Here is a 16,066-nt window from a genome sequence, read left to right as displayed (position 1 = left end):
TCTGGCTCCTTGGATTCAGATCCTTTCGAGGAGAGTCTCACCAGACTGGAATACACAAGTACCAGAAACATTTGCAATGCTAAACTGTAAGAATAAAAGAAAAGCTACTTAATTTTCTGGACCTGTTCTGTTGTCTATTCCTTGTGTATTTTACATTATCCAATCATGTGACAAGCAAAATGTGACATCAAACTGATTTCTCAAGGGCTAAAAATTTATAGAGCAAGTTCCTCTCTGTCTTAAAAAGGGAAAGTATATATTTAGCGTATGAAAATCAGGATTTTGAACCAAATTTCACCTCTGCTGAAGCTTTCTTAATATTGCGGTACTTTCCCATCCCTAAAGCTTGATTCCTATTTAGTACAGACTAGTTTTTCTTATTACATGGCTGGCAAAGTGTGTATCCTTTCCAAAAGCAAAGTCACTGAAATTAGAATGAAAGAAATAATTTAATGGGATGCACTTTACTTCATTTCCTCAAACAAGAGACTGCATTGACCAGGAAAGACATTTCTCTGGCTCATGTCCATTGCAGAGAGAAGCCAAAAGAGAGAAAGAGAGAGAGAGAAATACAGCACACCCTCCCTTGAATACATTCATGAAAAGTGGGCAGAGACCTTGCAACAATGTTTGGGATGTCTCTGACAGCATCATTGGAATATAAAGTGCCTCTAGCCACTTTTCATGTCTTTTTTTGGAAGACCAAAGTCTTCCAACAGTGTAATACCACTTAAAGAGGAGGACTTTGAAAATTAAAGCCTTATAAATCAGTTTCTTCCTTTTAAGCAGCTTTACAAACACTGCAGACCGTTTCTATCTTTTGTTCCTCCAGCTCATGTTTGATACAGGAGACAGGCAAGGAGCCCTTTTGGACCCAGTACTTGCATAGGGTAGGGTCTCTACAGACAATCCTAATTGAAGTTTGGCAACTGGATTATTGCCAGGACTGGACAGAGGAGAACATAACCTCCTGGAGGCAAGCCAAAGTGCATAGGGTTCAGTTATTTTAGGATTTTACCTTCCTTTCCTGAATTTACAGAACACATCACTCAAGCCAGTGACACAGGTTTTGTAGCTGCTAGCAAATTTTCTGCACACCACTGCTTTGGGCATGTTTGGTGCCACGCTGGACTATCACTTTCCTAGGAAGACAGGATGACAGGTATCTCCGTAGCAACGGAGTACACATGGCTCTGGATACAGTACCTCACATAAATAACTTGCAACTATGTGCTCCCTAAAAGAAAATACTCTACAGTTAGAATTCCACTAAAATGGAAACTACAAAATTATTTACAGTGAAACAAGCTTAAGCTTGAGAAGCAGTCATGTGAGAAATAACACTCCAAATAATGGTTAGCATAAAAACTATGTGACCTAAATTATAATTTCAAATATTTCTAAATGAGAAAGCTTTGGATAACTCAGACAACTACAACCACAGAAAATGCTAACTTTCTAATGACAATGACTGTATGCAAATGATCTAATTACAAATATCAACAGACAATGCCTTGTTGAAAAACAGGGGGAAACATTTTGAGCAGCTTAGGAAGAAGAAAAAATTACACTTTGAAAGTATTACTATGCATATGGAATAATGAAGCTTCATAATAAATGCTGCATCTTATTTACTAAAATTTTGCTGTTTGATTCAGATGTTAATTTTGTGCTGCATTAAATGAATAGCAGATAAACCCCCTTTCCTTTAAATGTTCACATCAGCTTCAAAATTATAGTTTTATACATTTTTTGAATTAATCTTACAAAGCACTGAATTTAAATTTGCAAGCTGTGTTGATCTAGAATTTTAAGGAGTTCTAGTAGTGGGAATGAAAAGAGACAGGAGCAGATAATAGAGATAGGATGCCCTACCCATGCCAACAGGACCTCCTGATGATAGAACAGCTGGATACACCACCACTTTTAATTCTATATAAATGGATCTGAAGAACAATGACTCTTAAGTGAAACATCTGTCTAAATATTTTCAGTAATTATTGATACATGTTATATTCCATAGATCAAGTTGAGTCAACATTCTATTTCAGTAATTTTAGGAGCAGACATACTTCTGGAACACAGAGAGCAGAATATAAAAATCAAAAGCTTTTCAGTTAGATAAACCTAGAGGCTTTGTTTTTCCTAAGGATGATATTTGAAAAGTGTTCAATTTATTTTCTTCTGCCTGTGAAGGTCTGAAGTATCCAGTCACACTGCAAGAATACCCTGTTCTGTGTCAAAACCATAAAGCAATTCATCCCACTGTAGTCAAACCTAGGACTTCAATATATTTGGAAAGAAAGTTTAGGGAAAAAAAAAAAAAGGTTAAAAAAAGGTAAAAAAATCCTGCAGCTAAGGCTGCAAAATATGGCTGCTGCAACAGGTGAACTATTTTGCAAGATTAGCAGCCTGCCATAAAATCCTTCTTTGTAAGAGAGCAAACCACAACACGACAGTAGATAAACTCCATTACAGTGAATTTAAGTACGTGTAACCATGTAGACAGAATAAGCCAAACATCTGCCCATGTTTTTTTCTATACTTTGTTGATGTTGCTATCATCTGGACACATTATCCACATGTCCCCTGAAACCATGTATTGCAATTTCCATCAAATGGTATTACACCTGCTGAAGAGGGCAGAACTGATCGACTACAGCTTCTCCTGCTGTTGAGCTCAGCCAGCAAGCTGTTTCTGAATCCTGCTCATGTTTTGGTGAACTGAGCCAAATTGATTTTGTTTGTAAACAGTTGTTTTAAATTAGTTTTCATACTATTTTTTCTTTTAATACTGTTTTTCAAAGTTATACTGTGTCTTAGTGGTGCATGATTCAAAACTTCAACTAAAATCTGTATGAAGTGAATGACAAAAATCATAATGAAAATTAATTCCTTTATATATAAAAAATAGTATGTAATGCACAAGGATATTCTGAAACAATACAGTGCTGCCAAACAGTAATGACTGGACCTCCCATTCCCAGAAAAATTCTCAATCTGTTCATAATGCTTGTAGATATTTTTTTTCCAAATTCCCTTTCAAATATACTGATTTTTAGATGGAAGAATGTGTTTGAGATTTTTTAATAAACCTACTCTACCATTCATAAAAATCAGTCATAAAATGCCAAGTCCAAACGCTGACTGTCTCAAATCTGCATGTGACTTCTCCCTCCAAGTAACAAAATGGCTAATTATGCTTTTAAAGCATTCCATGAATATTAACAATAAAAGTTTAAAGGAAGGAAAGGGAGCCACCCACACAAGGAGGTTGTGCAAGAGCTTGGAAAATGCACCTCTGTCCAAATAGGAATTTCACTGATTTTATGGACAGCTGTTTTACAAGAGCCAGGACTAATTAAAACTTAGGTTCTGTCTCTTTCCTGTCTTAAAAATGTTAAAAGATTACATTAGGAGGCCCATGTGCAATAAAAATCTAATCATAAGGCATTTTCGAGTTTGTCTAAACAGATATCCAGAGTCTATCTGGAGGTTACAGCCAAGCAGGCAGTTTCTTTATCTGCTCCATCCTGCAGCTATGCCACAGCCACCCCTATTTGTACAACTTCCTAACCCAAGGCAGTTAGTGACAAGTGTCCGGGCACTGCCTCTACATTTATCCAAGCTTATTTTCATTTTAGGGCATTATAACACTGATGCCAAAGAACTAAAAATAAGAACAGGACAACAGTTGAGATTATTGCTGCCAGACTTTCTAAGTTGAAGCCCCTGAACACACAACAGAAGGAAGCAGTAATGAGATACTGACAGTCAAATAATATAGATTTCAAGTATGCAAAACTGATAGCAGGGCACTAACTAATAATATGATTCAATAATACCCAAAATCTTAAAATAAACAAAATGGCAAATAAATCACATTTTGTTTGGAAAAAGAAAATCAGAAATATGCAAAACTACTTTAATCTTCATGCATATATAGACAAAATAAAGGCTTATTCAGATGGATACAGGTACTATTCGAACATGCATTCCTGTTTAGGAGGAAATGAGTCCACTTACATCTAATGCTGCATTTACCACAGCCATATATACAATTTCTAACCATTTCAATAACTCAGAAAGAACTCAGAATTTCACTATAGAATAATTTCAGACACACAATCCCTAATGAAAAACAACAAATAGTTGAATATATAATATCAGACAAGAAAATTACACCCCTAACTCAGAGAACTCCAAGAACATAGCAAGACCCATTCATAACACATCAGTAATGGAATGGCACGAGTGAACACAGAACAAAAGTTTGGGAGAAGAAAGAAAGTAGTGCAGCAATGCTAGAATCACTGCTATACTTGTTTACTCCCAATGCTACAATTATTCCTGGGGAAAAAAGCCAAGAGAAAGTAATGACAGAGAAAACTCTCTGCACAAGCCACAGGAGACAACTCTCAGAGCAGGAGACCCAAAGGAAATAAGGCCATCCTGGAGCCTGCCAGAACAGACACCCTCCCAGCTGCTCAAGACTTCCTCAACAGGCCGAGATCAACCAGGGAAACACTTTTAAGCACATAAACACTTAACCTAAATCTGATTTTAGCATCACCTGGCTCCCAGAAACACTGGCTGCTTAGCACACTAACCAAACTTGTCAAGTTGCTTCTGGATTTTACTCTCTAGAAAAGCACAGAGGTGCAAACTCCAGTCAGGGAATGTCAAGATTTTTCAGCTCAGATGCTGCCAGCTTACTAGCCTGGAACCTGACCATCCAGATTGTAACAGAAATGGCCTCAAGTTGCAATGCAAGGGGCTTGCTCTCCACTTGTGAGCACTTGAAAATGATGGGTGGCTGCTTTTTAACTTACTTGTCTACACATCATAGCAAAGACTTACACTCCAAAGTATGTAGAATTTTGCTATTATTTAAAACAGTGATCATCTTGTCCTACAAAACACCTCCACTTCTGTCTTCATGTTAGCAGTGCAAGAACACGGATGACAAAGGAGCCACAGCCAAATTTATTCCCTCTATTTTTCCTCAAACATCACCAAGCACGTTCACAAGGCTGAGATGCCTCATGTCTTTCCAGATGGCAAGACTATAAATAAAATTTCATATACTTGAAGTAGACTCCTGGTATTTCCAGAATATTAGTTCAGGTATCATTTTCTGCAAAGAGATACATGCACATGTGAAATGCCCGTGCTCTGAAGCAATGCTTTTGTGTCTGTGTGCAAGTCATCATCAACACATGAACAAACTGGCAACATTTTAAAAAAAAAAATCTGTCATGCCAGCCTAAAGAAGAGAGTCTAAAGATACAAATGTCAAGAAGCTGTTATCACAAGAGTTTATCCCTTAAAGGAAATCCTGTAATTTTTAAGGAATGCTTTCAGGTAATCCAGCAGATAGTGTATTGCCATAGTCCACAGGAAAAAGATGAACTTTGCCCATTCCATTTGAGCATAACCCAGTCCCTAGATGCCTACAGGGACATTGCAAAGGTGCTTTGGGTCTCATTCAATATGTGATGGATCTATAAACCCTTCTGCTTTAATCTTTCCTTGAAAATGTCTATACATTTTTACTGCGCTGTTAAAATAACAGTAGCCTTTTTCTTTACTTGGAAGGACCAATATGTCAGCTAGATGTCCAAATGAAAAACATCACCACCTTTTAAGACTTTACTTTTTGTTTCCCCTTTCCCCACCTCCCTGAAGCTGTGACCTTGTATTAGCTCTTCAGCACAGAACTACAGCTACCAAGCAAATGAAGTTCTGACCTACTCCATCAATTGAATCAAGGAGCATGTGTCTGGTTTACAGCAAGTTCTCATTGTACAAAATTTACAGTATAAACCAGAGAGCTCATATGATATTAGAAATAACTTATTTATGATGTACTGCACATGTTCATTATAATAATTTAACACTAATTAAAAAATATACTTTAAACTACCATTAAACACAGTGAAAATAAAATATTGTCAAACTAAAAGATACTGTGAAAATAATAATTTGTTAGCACTAATGTTGTGTGAAATGCCACTCTACAAAGACAGACAACTTGTGCAAAGAGCACTGAGGGAGTATACAGATGCACATTCTAGGTAAAGTTCCTATTTAAATGCAGAGCTAATTTGGACATGGCTAATCTTAATATCATTCTTCATATAATCCAGCACTGTATGTGTACTGCAGAAGCTTATTTAAAAGGGGCAATGACTCTTGAAAAATCCTACTATAGGTATACTAAAAAATAGTTAAATAATTTTTTTGGTGGTAGATACTTATTAGAAACAAAGTACATAGGGTACCCACAGCAGTAACTACATTACAGTTCAAAAGTGAACAAAGTAGTTATTTCATCTATGAAACAAAATTTAAGCAATAATCATAAAAACACAGTCAAAAAAATACAAAAAACCACAACAAAACAACAACAAACAAACAAAACAACCCAAAAAACACCAACAAACAAGCAAAACCCCAAAACAAACAAACAAAACTCAAACCAAACCAAAACCATGGATTGCCAGCGCATTACAAGAGCAGTAATGGGAGAATGGAGGTATAACATGACCTCCTCAAAAATGGGTACAAATAACTCACATGACAAAAATGACCGAGAAATCTATACACTCCATTATGCTACTGCTGAAGGAAAATTCTCCATCTCTGTAACTACAATTTCAATACATTTAATATTTTGGTACTGAATACACAGTCTCTGTTATTTGTGAGGAAAATCACAAATCATTGCTGGACAAGAGCATATATAGCCTTACAGTGAACTGAGGCTGAGAAAAAGAATTATGAAGAGGAAATATGATTAATGATGGGGTTACTCAATACTCATATGTGGTATTAATCTCACACAGGAACAATCATATTAAAATAAAATTGCTCTAAATTCTTTTCTATGTGTTTTTTCAATTAATAGATTAGGGAACACAAGTTATTCATCAGATCCAGCACCAGCAAATCATTTACTGGAAATTACTTTTTAGGCATCTGTGCTTGGTTAAAATTAAACCCAAAATACATCAGTGTTTGAAACTTTATGAATGTCAAGCACATACCCTCCCAGTGCAATGTCTACCCTTATGACTGTTTAGAGGGGAACAAATGTGGTGAGGATGCTGTAAAGTTATTTAGGAAAGCCCAAGGGCTTTTGCAGTTTATATATTATTTTCTTTCCTCTTTTAATTACATCCTTCTGAACACATAATTTCAAATACAGTTTATGCAGATAAAACTGGTGACATTTCACCTCCTCCACAGGATATGCCAAGATGTGCTGCAGTTTACTATGGTTGAAGTTACTTAAAGCAGTTGTGTAGCAGTTTCAGCAAGAGCACAACAAAACGTACAGATTCTATCAGGTCAGGCAAGTCTTCCATAACTACAAGGGCAACATAAGGCAACCAAATACAGATCCACCTCCTGGTAAGTAAGCAAAATTCCTCTAATTTCAGCAGATCTTGATACCTCATTTTAAACCATCTGAGAACTTGTGGCTTTGACTGAATATCATCAAGTTCATTACAAAAAAAAAAAAGAAAGTACTAGAGACAGATCACTAAAAATATTTCCTCTGATTCAGCAGCCATGAACTTCCCTCCCTAATGGCTCTAAATTTCACATGAGAACCGAGGAGTATCTCCCTCCCCAGTTAATGGCAGGGACTAGGCTGACAGGAGCGTTTTTGAAGGACTTTACCCATGTGCCCGAGTATCAATTAGGTGGGAATTATTTAAAAAGAGTCATAGCTCAGCAGTATAGAGCTGTGAATACATAATGGCTTTGAATGCCACAGAAAGACAATGAAAAACAACAGAGCCACTGTGCAGACTGAGGTGGAGAAAAGGAGCACAGACCAAGGACAAAGATGAGAACCTGCTCCTCACAGAAAGCTGTCATGGAGCCATTTGCACGCTTGACTCTCAATTTGAAATTAGACTATTCAATTTTTATTACATAAAAAGCCAATTGAGGGTGTCATCTGGGGAGCCAAAAGAAAACTATCCCGAAATCAGGGCAGGGCAGTCAGGCAGTGCTGTAACCTTTAAAAAAAATTGCAGAGCTGTTCATTGGGATTTGAAGGGTTTTGTTTGTTTGCTTAAAATCTCTGCTATCCTTCTATTTTAATTCTTTGTCTTTATCTGTTGTCAATTAACCATCTCTTGCATTAGAAGAATGTTTTAGGTTTTCTAAGTTAGTTTCCAGCAACAGGCTGATTTTTCTATTGCTTAAAGGCCATCTTGTGACAACTAAGGGTTTCAAGATTTTAAAAGATAAAATCATGATTAGAAAGTTCATGCTAGGCTGGCCTCAGCAATAAAATACTGACTCTTCTGACGATGGCCATTAACTGCAAAAAAACTCTACAAGTATGTAATATTTCCTGTTCACTTTTATATTGTTTTCTACATTTTAGTTAACAAAACCCCTCTGACATTATTTATGATGCAGTCATTTTAATCCTCTGTGCAAGAGATTTGTATCAGGCATATCTCTTTTACACATTCATGAACTCTGCCAGTTAAGAAAGTTGAAAGAGTTGGAAACACAGAAAAGCAAACTTTTTAGACTTCAGATTTACTACAAATTCCAACTGTGCAATGGGTTCACAAAACAGAAATGAGCAACTGCACAAGCAAGGCTGCAGAAGAAATGTTACTTATTTATAGTCTGCTGGGCCATCCAGTAGGTTGGACAAGCAGTCTGCCCTTTTCCCACCATGGCAACCAACATTATCTTCGAGCCACCATGCATGCAAACATCACAAGGAATCACCTGTGCCAGGTGAAATAGCCCTGAGTACATGCCAGAACAAGATACTAGAAAGCAAAAGCATCTTCTGCCCTCAGTTTCCAAACTGACTGCTTGGTACCACTCCACATGTAGATATCCTTACAAAACACTCGTAAAAAGCTAAGAGAATTGCAATAATCAGTATTAATTAATTTATTACACAATCAAAATATCTTAGACACCTGCTCAATGGTAATATTATTTAAAAGAAGTAAAGTTTTCTTAAAAAAAAAAAAAAATCAGTATTCATCACTACCAGGAAAACCGATGCCAGAATCCCCAAAAATGTGATGACATCTGAGTGCCTGCTGATCACTAAACAATTTAATGTAACTGCTCAACAGTTCAAAAAAATAATATTTCTCTGCCTATAGTTTTGGATAAAAAATTGTCAATAAATGCTTACTTATTGCATTCTCAATAGACTTTTACAGAATTTCTTGGCACAGAAGCGAGAGGTGTCCCAAGACTTAGTTTCTCTGACAACTACTAAAGCTGCAAAAGTTATTTGATTGCAACATGTTTCATTCCACTGAGAATAAAATTTTAAAACTGGTCTTAACAGGAATTACAGACAATGGTGATAATTCCTTGGCAATATCCTGAACATATAAGTGATTTTCTTATTGACTCCCAAGTTCTGATTTGCTTCACTAAGGAAGGACTTTTGCGGAATAAGATGGCTGTGCACACTGTCATTAGAAAATGTTAGACATAGGGTGTATTAAGTAGAGCCTTCCTTCAACTGAGTGAAATGAAAGTTGTGTTTCCACCTACTTTTTCTTCCAGACCCCTAAAAATGCACATTTTTGTAGCACTCAACACTGACAGAGATGTTTTTCATGTGTTCACAGCTGGCAGGACAAAGTTTCTGCTTAAATTTTCAGGTTAGCTTTCTCAAAAGCCAGTTACTGGAATGAGCATTCTGAGAATGCCATACAAAGGTTTTGATCTCTGGCAGAAACTATTCATAATAGCATGAGCCCCATGCTAAGGGTCTTGTGAGAGGATCTCTCTGGTTCTTAAAATTAAACAGTTAAATTTGACATTAAAATTTCTACAACATCATTATCTTCTAAAAGAAGGAAATAAAGGAAGAAAGCTCCCCCACAAAAAATAACCTCTTTCATATACAGATTTAAATGTAAGGATAGTAGCTATAGTAGCTTCCATCAAATGCATTACATACTCTGCCATTGAATGGCCTGCTCAGAGTCAGCATTTAAAATCTAGTCCATGCAAATGGATCAAGGCTTTCCATTTTCTGTTACCTCTGCCTCTCATTGTATGTTAAAGCAAATATCTAGTTATTTAAAATAGAGATATATGTACAGGTTGTATACACACATAAACACAATTGCAGCACATCAGTATCATGGACCATGGCATGAAAGGCTGCTTAAAACATGTAGAGAGTGTGTATCATGATACAAAGAAGTGTGTCAAGGCTAACCCATTAAGTTAGTAGGTTATTAGGATGAAATTTTACCAATGACAGAAAGCTGGTTTATCACATCTCTCAGTCACTTCTGCAACTAAACATTAACCATGGGGTTTTTTTCAGAAAAAAAATGAAGAAAAATTAAATTATACCTTCTGCTTACAATTATCCTAATGAAGAAATGCTTAACCTACCAAACATTAATAGTTATGGTACAAACAACTCTTACCTGTATAATAAAATCACCAATGTAATCCTGACTTTGCCTTGGACTTCCAAAAAGCAAGATGTACACATATGGTTGAATTAGCTCAGTTACTCAGAAATCAGTGGAGTAATACCAAAGATAGATTTGGCCCATTATCTACCTGCACAGCACAAATGAATAATGCAAATGTGTATGCAAAGGACCATGAAGTATCTCAGCTTAGCAGTGCATTTAAAATGTATCACTAACTTTCAGCTTCTTGAAATATTTATCAACCGCAGGAGGTTCCACTGAGAGCACACTGTATTAGGAACTTCACTGAATTTTTATTTCTACACCTGACTCAGAGCACTTTAGAAAAGGAGACTGGAATTAACTGCTGTAACAACTTCAGGTACTGCTCTGACACTACGGGTTTCACAAGCACTTCATGAGTGTTTCTAAGTCACTTTAATGTTCTTCTCTCCACTGAGACCAACTGGGGCCTTTATGCAGCACATCTTAGGAGGGAGAGGAAGAAGGTACCCAGTTTCTGCACACAACTTCAGAAGCCACTAAAACTAAACTGTCTGCAATTAGAAAGCTACTGAAAGAATCCATGGTTTAAGATGCCACAATCAAGTGAAAAATACCACAGAACAAGATAAGCAGTCTTACTAACATCAATCTAGTGGTATAAACTAGTTAAAATGACTAATTGGATCAAGTGAGAAAAAGCTTGGATCAATCGCACACAGCATTTAAACTACTGAGCACTAGTCAAATGTTACATTTGTTTTACAAAACATTTTTTGAAATAAAATTTGGTCTTGAAGTAAGTACTGGAGTTCTATTGGTCTAATAAAGATGGGAACATCTAAAGAAAGATGAATACCCTAGATTAGCAGAAGAAAAAAAAAAGAAAAACAAACAAACCAAACGAACACTACAAAACACCCCAGCACTTACCATAACATTGAGTAATTATACCACTTTGGTTTAGAAAACTTTTTGTTTCCTATTCAACTGATACAAACTAACTCTATCAGAAAAAAAATTCCCCAAAGTCACGTATTGCAGTCCTTATGGACTTTGGGAGAATACATGTTTACTCCTTTAATTACAGTCACCTAGTAAACAGTATTACTCCACATTAAGATGGTCTTGCAGTGCAATTTTGATTCAGGAAAAATACATAAAAACAACACATTCTAAAACCTCTTTACTTATTGTTAGTGGAGAGTACTAGACATAAGGAAGGGTGGTTTATTTTTACATTTTATGTATTTCATTTATTCAGCCAAAAGATAAAACTATTGAACTGTTACCTTAACAACAATACAGAGCTGTGTAAAAGAAGGCTGTCAGGACTTTTTCCACACAACTGATTTCCACATGAAATTCATTTATTTAATCCCTTGAACAGTCAGTCACATTTCCCTGGGACTTGGGCAGCACCAGATGAAACTAACAAGTCACAACCATGCATTATTTTTACTATCTCTAATGAATTTCAAATTAGCTGCTGCATCTAAAAAAAAAAAAAAAATCTACCTGAAAAGCCTCCAGCAAAGATTGAAAGGCTAAATATAATTATAAAAAATGCAAATCCCATTCTCACCTACATAAGACTATAATTTGAAAAGAGAGATGGTATATGGTATTCTACTGAGAGCATTTTCTAGGGTGAAAGTACAAAGCAACAGGTCTGCCAACTCAAAAGCGTGTATGTACAGAAAGACATTTTTGCACAAGGACGATCGGCTGGTTGAATTATTATAACTCAGTGGAATTACTTAAAGCTTTGTTTTAGACGGGTCGCACCAAGAAATAACCGCGGCCAAATCAAGTGCTGCTGAATAAGAACACGAGGCATTTGGGGGAAATAACACACTGAAGAGTAACATTTACTTTCTTGCCTTTCCCGCGAACTCCAAAATGTGACTAATTATGCTACCTATGGTAAGAGATTACATTACAGCATTTTGAAGTCGAAAATCATCCGAAAGACATTCAAAAGTGACGTTTTAAGACAAGTCATAAACCTTTCCACGACAGCTCCCATTCCATCTCACACAAGCGATCCATCTTTCAGGCTTTACCTTTTGTCGCCCACTTGTAAATTAATTTCCTGAATCAGTTCGCTGCGCCCTGGGAAGCCTCCTCACCGCCGAGCCGACTTTCCCTCCGCTCCGGAGGGAGAAAGCTCCGGAGCTCTACTCTTCTTTTTAATGCCCCCCCCCTCTCCTTTTAACACTTACAAAAAGAAACTTGGGGGCAGCGGCGGCCGGGGCGGGCGCAGCGCGGGGCCGACAACAACAGCAGCAGCCCAAAGGGCTCCATGGCAACGGCGGGGCGAGCCCCCCGCGCCCCGGCACCGCCGGACCCGCCCACGCCGCCCCCCGCAGCACCGATCGCGACAGCGGCTCGGGGAAGCCGCCCTCGGCGACAGCGGGCCGGGAGCCGGGCAGGGGCTGCAGCCCCCGGCCCTGCCACGGGCCCAGACACACGTCTGCAGCAATTTTTATTTTATTTTTTTTTTCCCCACCAGAGTGCAGATCAGTCCTCACACACAGGTATAGGCATTTAGGCTTTCTAATTGAGGGAAGTCGATAGGCTACTAGTGGACAAATTGGAGGGCTGGGCAGTCACCAACCCTGCGAAGTTCAGCAAGGGAAGTGCCGGGTTCTGCAGCTGGCACGGGGCAGTCCTGGGTGTGTGGACAGACTGGGGAACCAGAGGCTGGAATCAGTGCCAGGGAAAGGCACCTGGGGATCCTGGTCGATGGCAACTTGAATCTGAGTCATCAGTGCCCTGGCAGTCAGGAGGGCTAGCCCTGTCCTGGGGACATCAGGCACAGCATGGCCAGCCGGACAAGGGAGGGAATTGTCCTGCTCTGCTTTGAGCTGGGGCGGCCTCACCTCGAGTGCTGGGGACAGTTCTGGGTGCCACAATATTAAAAACCCCATTAAACTACTAGAGAGTATCCAAAAGAGATCCACAAGTATGGTGAAAGGACTTTTGGGAAAGTTGTATGATGAGCGGCTGAGGGCACTTGGTCTGTTCAGCCTGGAGGAGACTGAGGAGAGTTCTCATTGCATCACAACTTCCTTGTGAGGGGAAGCAGAGAAGCAAACAGTGATATCTTCTCTGTGGTGACCAGTGACAGGACCCAAAGGAATGACTTGAAGTCATTCAAGTGTTAGGAGTTTAGGTTGGATATTAGAATAAGGTTTTTCACACAGAGCATTCTTGGGCACTGGAAGGCTCCTCAGGGAAGTGTTCATAGCACCAAGCTTGACAGAGTTCAAGAAGTGTTCAGACAATGTTCTCAGGCACATGGTGCGATGTCTTGGGGCTGTCCTGTGCAGGGCCAGGGGTTGATGTTCCTTGTAGGTCCTCTCCAACTCAGATATTCTATGATTCTATGCATAACATAACTTCACACTGAATGGATTTAACTCCACATCAGAGCCTGACAGGTCTTATTAGTCTCTTACAATGCAATTTTGGGGCATATGTTCTTTCTTTAACTTTTCTTTTAAATGTCTGCTTTGCAGACTTTATGACTTGAAGCTGTGAAACTTTAAAGTATGCAGTCATCTAGAAAATAAAATTTACTCTTGAATTTTTAGATGTGTGCACAGCAACAGGTGACAAGGTCACAATCTAAGGGACAAGTGCCTGGCCCAGTCTCCAATGGGGACAACTCTGAGGCTCCAAACCACATTGCTAGGAACAAATCCATGTACAGCATTACTTGCCACTGAATGCAGCAAGACTTTGTGTGCACCCTGAAGTCTGAGAGCTTGTGGGTCAAGGATCAAGATGCCAAAGGTGGAAATGAAATTCAATATTCATGGCAAATTTCTATAACCCCAGGCAAGACCCCCCAGAGGTGTAATTATGGCCATAAAAGATTGGTGGTGTTTTTGGCATGGTGCAAATGTAAAGTGGTTCAATTATTCTGCTGAAGTCAAAAAGATTTAACTTGTTCCTAAAATTTCTTGCTAAACTGCCTTATTCAGTACACTAATTTCCATTGGTCAACACCTCTGTGATCTGAATGCTGGTAGAAAACAACTGTTCCATTATTTTGTATATAAAGATCCTGTCAGGCAAAATAGCCTTCCCTTTCACATAAATATTAAGTTTCATACTCAAATACTTTGTGTGAATAAACTGTCAGCTTAGACTGCAAAATGAGCCCTTCCCAAGGTTTTTAATGTCATTTTTATACTCATTTTAATTTTAAAAGAATTCCTTGCACACAGCCTTTGTTACTTGCTGCCAATGATTAGGTAAAAGGCTGCAGGACTGGACTAGAGGCTTGCATTTTAGCCTTTTCTTAAAATTCCATATTCAGTACAGATATTAAAAAAAACCAGCTCCTTTCTACTTACATAGGGCCATCCCTTTCTCTGAACCCCAGTGACCAGGTACTTAACATCCCCTATCATTAATATTTACCACTTTTGATTAGGAATCATAAAATTTCACCGCACACTTCACTAGCCTTCTCTCAAAATGTCACAATGAAGCTGAGGTCACTTTTGCTTGATTTGACAGGACATGGCATACACGTTGAGGGAGGAAAAGCAGCATTTCAGGGTCTGAAAGGACAAAAAAGTAGCTGATTTGGCTTCTACCAATCTTGCCTGGGTTTGTGTGTGCTGCCTGGGGCAGACATAGGTGCAGGGCTTGCCCTCAGCATCCTCTCAAAAGGGAGGGAAGAAACAGATAGCTCCAAAGAAGGTTCAGAGGTTTCGCATTAGAAACTTCTTTTAAAAACCTGCCGAGGCCAACTACAATAATAATAATAATAATAATAATAATAATAATAATAATAGTAGTAGTAGTATTGGAAACAATCAGCTATTTATCGCTGAAAGTTCTGGAAGGGGAAAATCCAACAGTTAATTGTATCTCTAAAATTTCAAGGAAGTAAAATGTTGCTGGGAGCAACGGATAAGTCCTTTATTTTAGCTCCTGAATGGCAAACCTACCAGCTTCCTTGTAACACTGCCAAGCTGTAAGTGTCATTTAAGGAGAGCAATACAACAGTTTATTGTTGTTCTCCAGCACTGCTTAGGATGTAGAAAGAAGACTGTTTGTGATACATTAAAGGTCACAAATAACTGGCAATTTAATAGGAAAAAAAATCTACTCTACACGCAAGAATATCTCAAAGGCAGACTTAATAACATAGCAGCCTGAGCATGTTCTCTTTTATTAAAATACTGTGAAGGGCCATCCTGTTTCATTTCAATGAGCTAATATGCATCACCACCTCAGAAAAGCTCTGTTAAAAAAATAAGAAAACAGATACTATAAAGCTATTGCATCTATTGCAGCACTGCACAACATTCAGGCCATTTTGCAGTATATTTAATAGGGAAATTTAACCTATCAATACAATTGAAGGGATTTCACTCTCATTGCCAAAATCAATGATTGGTATTAAAATGGATTGCCACATATTCTTGAAAGAGTTGTTCAATCATTTGACATTTGTGCAGATTGCTATCTTTATATAAAGGGATTCTCTCTCATAAAAATGATTGATGAAAGTGGGGGAAAACTATTCCCATTTCAAACCCATATACTGTATATGGGTAGAATACCTACTGTATCTGAATCACAGAACTGAATCA

The 16,066-nt window shown here is 38.1% G+C and overlaps 1 protein-coding gene across 6 annotated transcripts in view; it reads right to left on the bottom strand.

Annotated features, from left to right (window-relative positions):
• The window catches only part of CTNND2 (catenin delta 2), a 646,153-nt gene that overhangs the window by 415,041 nt on the left and 215,046 nt on the right, over positions 1–16,066 (bottom strand). Inside the window, exon 1 of one of the 6 annotated variants that reach the window (XM_039714846.1) lies at positions 12,515–12,623. The exons of the other annotated variants lie outside the window; for them this stretch is intronic. The gene's annotated coding sequence lies outside the window, so the exon portion shown is untranslated. Of the gene's footprint in view, positions 1–12,514; positions 12,624–16,066 lie in introns of those variants that run through there. 6 annotated transcript variants of the gene reach the window in all.

Source organism: Passer montanus, unplaced genomic scaffold (assembly GCF_014805655.1).
Source record: "Passer montanus isolate IOZ18808 unplaced genomic scaffold, ASM1480565v1 scaffold31, whole genome shotgun sequence".
Taxonomy (NCBI): domain Eukaryota; kingdom Metazoa; phylum Chordata; class Aves; order Passeriformes; family Passeridae; genus Passer; species Passer montanus.
This window is presented reverse-complemented; position numbering and strand designations above follow the sequence as displayed.